We start from the raw sequence: 6,097 nt of genomic DNA, 5'->3' as shown, positions 1-6,097 counted from the left end.
GACATGTGGCCTAGTTTGTGATGTAATGTCATTGTCATTTCTTCTTGGCTTACTGAAACAACTGATGTATTTGCCTCTTGCAAAGTATCTCCCATAAGTATGTATAGATTTGTTACAATCTTTTCTGCTTTAATTACCACAAGAACACCTTTAAAAACTTTCAAGATCCCACATTCAATATGATTTTTGCAAACAAGTTCATTAATTTATCCAATCGACAACAATTTTTTCTTCAAGTCTTTTACGTGTCTTAACCCTTGAAGTGAACAAATAGAACTATCAAACATTTTTATTTTGACAGTACCCAACAATTTTTAAGGCATGATCATTTTTCATAAATACAGATCCTTCTAAGACAAGTTCATATGTATAAAACCAATCATGATAAGGAGTCATCTGCCAAGTTGCTCTTGAATCAACAATCCAGACATCAGTTAGCTATTTGCTACTTTTAGAACCAATTGTTGCTTCGCCATACATGATTTCTCCATCATCAGAAGTACTCGCAACACATCGTTGAGGACTTGATCATTTTGGAACCTTCTATATACTCTTATTCCAATAATCTTTCTTGAAGTGTCCTCTCTTGCCACAATTATAGCATTTAAACTGCTTCTTTCCTTGTGACTTTGGTCTATTTTGGCTCCCACTAAAATCACACTCCATTGATCTTCCTCTTGTCATCAACAAAGTCTGTGCTTTCTTTGAGCTCTCTAATCTATCTTCTTTATTCTTGCATCTAGATTCTTCTTCAAAAATTGTAGAAGCCATGACATCAAAGGAAAGATAATCAGTCAAAGTATTATTAGTTAAGTTAATGATGAGTTGATATTATGAATTTAGTAGAGCTTGAAGTAGAAGTTCTGCACGTTTGTTTTTTTCTATGTAGTATTCTAACGATGAGAGTTGAAAAAATAGCATATTTAGATTGTTGATATGATCCGTTGCCGATGTGGATTCACTCATTCAAAGAGTATAAAGTTTCTCTTCAAGAATATGTTGTTGTAAAATGATTTGACTTCATATAATTTGATGAGAGCATCTCAAATTTTTTTGCTATCTTTTTCTCTACTACACTTGATAAGACTGAGTCAACTAGTGCCAAGTGTAAGTTTGCAACAACATTGTTGTGCATATCCTTTTATTTTTCATCTATAATTTCAGTAAGTCTACCTTTAATTGCTGCCACACAATTGTCTTTCCTCATAATTGTTTTTATCTTCAATTTCTATACGAAAAAATTACTTCTATTGAATTTTAGATCTCATATTTTGCTACTATTTTTTATACTTGGTAACTCGCAGTGGAAGAAAAAATTATTAATCAACAATCTTTGGTTTTGATACCACTGTTAGATACTAGACAAATAGCGTAGTAAAATATAGAGATGAAAAATAAAAAAATTTGAATAAAATAACTTTCTTTGAGAATTACAACTTTTCTCTATCACAAGTAGATTATAATAACACTCTTCTTAACAAAAGGAAAATACACCTTTTTCTAAATATAGGATAAAACCTCTCAAAAAAAAATTCTCTATATAGCTCAATGTTACTATTATTCTTGTTAGATGAATTGAATAAAATGAATTAAAAAGGCTCAATTTATAGATGCACTTCTTTAACATAAACTATTCATCAATTAGAAGTAGATAATTTCTCTCTCTCTCTTCACCATTAAAATTCAATAGTTAAAAATCATGGGTGTTTATCACCTTTTATTTAGCATGTTACCAAAATAGATTTACTAGTTTTACATCCACTGCAAACTAATTATGGTAAAATTTCTACTATAATCAACTTAATTACAATCACCAATCCAAGAGTTCAAACTAAATCTTTCACACTTAAGCTCTATTTAGCTTAGAACACCTCTAAGCACTCATCCAACTTAGAGAAAGGAAAATTGTATGAACTCTACCCGAACTCACACCTCTGAAACACTACTAAACTCAAACCAAAGTTAGCAACCTCTAAGTGTTAACCCAACTTAAAAAAGGAGAATTAATTAATCCTAATTCAAACAATTAAAAATTTTATTACAAAAATAATGAATATTATATTTTTTTCAAAATTATCTCTCTTGCTTTTTTATCATTCTTAGCTTTTTCTATTATTCCTCTCTCAAGAATAAATCAATTTTTTTTTTCAATTACAAAAAAATAGAATAGAAAAATATAAAAATAAGATTATTCAAGTAAGATTTGGAAAGGAAAAGATGAAATATGAATATTTTGTGTTTGTTTCTTTTTTCTTTATTTTTGGAGGGTTGTCAATTATATAATGGTGGTCAATCTTTAAAAATAAGAATCCCGTTAGGGAGACAATAATGTTGTGACTATTTGCATTGAATGAAAAAATTTTTCTATTTTATTCTGCAGATTGTTGTTGCATTATTGTTATGACCGTTGGCAATGAATGAGAATCTTTTCTTTTTTTACTTGATAATAGGGGTGTACATGGTCTGACTCGACTCGAAGATCTGGCTCGATCTCGAACATTTTAAGGATTAATTTGGTGTGATTTCATCGGGTCTAGGACCGGGTAAGGGTATCAGAAATAGACTCGGTCATTATTTCAGATCAAATCTGAGTCAAGACGAACCCGACTTCACCCGGCCCATATGCACCTTAAAGAAACTAAAAAAGATATATACATTTTAAATTAATTTTAATATTATGTTATATTAATTATAAGCTTATTATTTTATTTTTAAACACACTTGTTGAATTAGAAAATAGATCAAAGAAGCATCAAATTAGAATTTATGGACAAATTCAAGTTCAAATATGGATATCAACTTTTTGGTAACAAGTTTCTTCTTTATAAATAAGTGCATCATAAATAAGTTTCTTTATAAATTATTGTTAAAGCTTTAAAGACCCGATTTTCACCCGATTTGGACCCGGTATATTTATGGTCCAAAAATGTTTAGGTTTCATCGGGTTTAGTGTCGGGTTATGGTCTAAAAAATAGACTCGGTATCTATTTAGGACCAAGTCTGAGTCAGGATAAACGTGATTTCACCCAACTCATAAACTCCCCTACTTGATAATAATATGCAATATTTTTTATTTTGTTAGGCTTGATATAATGTTGGAGGATATTCTTTGATTGTAGTTGATATACCTAAGATATTGCTGCTGAATAATTGGCCTTTAAATACTTTTTAATATTGATATCATTGATCTACAACACTTAAAATAAAAAGAAAGAATAACATTTGTTTTATGAAATATTAGTCATCATCAAGTTAGTTTTCCTTTGAGCTCAACAAATAGCACTTTGTGAAGCATGAACTGAAAAATAGAGTGATTGCTTTGAAGAAGACAATGATTTCTTTAGAGATAAAAAAAATCTAAATGTATTATGTAATGTAGATTTTATTCTTGCATGCGTTGCGATTTTTGTGTGTAATGATTCAAATATGAGCTAATAATTTAGAAAGCGCAATGGCTTCTTAGAGTAAGTCATTTTTGTTGAAAACAAGAGACTAGATTGGAGAAAGGATTTGTGTATTATTAAGTGTATTGAAGTTGTCTACTCAAGTTGTCTCGAATGATACAATATAGAAGGGTATTTATAGGGACTAAGAGAATCGTAATAATAAAGACGTAATATTCTATAATAAATATTCAGATATACTAAATAATTCTAACTCATCCTAATTGATTCTAATTATATTCTAACATCCCCCCTCAAACTCAAGTGACAACTTGAGTTTGAAACTTATTTAAAACAACGAAATAAAAGAAAAAAACTACATAAACTGATAAAACGGGTGCAGACGGAACTGTCAGAAGGAAGCGTAGATGAAACTGCCACTTGTCTGAAGGAAGCGCAGACGGAACTGCCGCTTGTCTGAAGGAAGCGCAGACGGAACTGCCGCTAGTCTGAAGGAAGCACAGACGGAACTGCCGCTTGTCTGAAGGAAGCGCAGACGGAACTGCAGCTAGTCTGAAGGAAGCGCAGACGGAACTACCGCTTGTCTGAAGGAAGCGTAGATGGAATTGCCGCTATATGAAGGAAGCGCAGACGAAACTGCCGGAAAGAAACGTAGACAGAACTGCCACAAGGAAACACAGATGAAACACAGACGGAACTGTCACGAGAAAACACAGACAGAACTGTCACGAGAGAACGCAGACGGAATCGCCACGAGAGAATACAAATAGAACTGCCACAAGAGAACGCAGATGGAACTGCCACGAGAGAACGCAGACGGAACTGCTACGAGAGAACGTAGACAGAATTGCCGAAAGAGAGCGAAAAATATATGATTTTTTCATGAGAATAGGTAAGCAGCGGATGACAATGGTGTTTGATCATTTTACTCGAAAAAATACAAGACTGAGAAAATAGGCTAGTCGGTGAGGTGAAAAAAGTATTAAAGGAGTGACAAAAGGGAAAGAACAATGGCATAGAAAAAAAGTACAAAAACTACGGTGATTTCACCGCAAGGAAAACAACCTATCCTCTTCAAGGAGGATACCATGGCTCTGATACCATGTTAGAAAGAAGAGACTAGATTGGAGAAAGGATTTGTGTATTATTAAGTGTATTGAAGTTGTCTACTCAAGTTGTCTCGAATGATACAATATAGAAGGGTATTTATAGGGCCTAAGAGAATCGTAATTATAAAGACGTAATATTCTATAATAAATATTCAGATATACTAAATAATTCTAACTCATCCTAATTGATCCTAATTATGTTCTAACAATTTTCAATAAACTTTATTACGAAGAATTATGTCATTTAGCTATTTATATAATTTCATGTCTTTTAAATTTTAAAAATCCTTGTATAACATGGAATAAAAGATTAAAAAATATCTAATCAAACTTTTTAAAAAAATATTCGTTTTGGTTTCTTAAACAACCAAACAAAAGAAATTAAGGGTTAAAAGGATTATAAGTTTATAATCCTATTCATAGTCACCTAACACAACAAAGTTTGTAAATATTAGGTATATGATACTAAGCACAAGTTTGTTGTTATAAAAAACTAGAATGTATATAAACAAATTTACCAAAAAATTAACTTAAAAGACTCACTGAAACTGCCCATAATTGTTACAACCATATATTTATTTCCAAAATAAGAGAATGATACTCTTCATCATTAATCAGTCATGCATCACTTCTTTGTATAGTTGAAGCTTAGAGTAGGGATAAATTTAAAAATTTTATTATACTTCTGTTTGCTTCTGACAAAGTCTCTTTAGTTATTTTTTTACTAGACTTTGTAGTGATTTATGCTGATACTATTAGAGGTAAGGACGACAATACTAATCTTATTTACAGATATCCAATTCAATCCAATCCATTCGAATAGGGATGACAACCCGACCGTAGGGTCGCATGTGGATTTAGACCTAATTTTACTCGACATATCCACATCCTTAATATATTATAGTATGTAGTTAAATATTATGCATATATAATGAAGTTGATGAAGATTGAATTCACATCCTCTTTCTTTTGTAATTTTGACATGAATTTTATTATGATTTTGTTGCTTTTAATTTTAATATGGACTTAATTTTATTTTTTTATCAGTATGTTTATAAACTATGAAATAATTAAATAATATGTTTGATTGAAAAATTTATTTGTTGCAAGTCAGGTTGGATGCGAAACTTTAGGATGCGAATAGGATTAGAGTTGAGAGATTTTTAACTCGCTTACTAGTAGAATTAGGGTGGAATCTAAGTCTTACATTACCTTACCCATAACCAGCTCTAATTGGAGGCACTTGAGACTAAGTATGGGGGTGGAGCTGGAGAGGGATGTTGGCTTTGAGAAGACATGATATAATTGACTGGAAATTGGGTTGGGAGCCATAAATGGAGTTTAGGCTAGAATTGTTGTTGGCCTTAATGTTGCAACTTTTGGAGTTAAAGATGGGTCTAATGCTACTGGCTTTGCTAGTGCTATTGTAGTATTGTTAATTAGAGTTAAAGATGAACTTGATAGCAGGAGAGGCCTAGAATAAATGGCATATTTGTATGTCTTTTGAATGCTACACACTAATTTACATCACATTCATTTATTTTGTTTATTATTATATAAAAAATTATGATTAAAATAATATCA

Source organism: Arachis ipaensis, chromosome B04 (assembly GCF_000816755.2).
Source record: "Arachis ipaensis cultivar K30076 chromosome B04, Araip1.1, whole genome shotgun sequence".
Classification (NCBI taxonomy): Eukaryota; Viridiplantae; Streptophyta; class Magnoliopsida; order Fabales; family Fabaceae; genus Arachis; species Arachis ipaensis.
Note: the sequence above shows the minus strand (reverse complement) of the source record.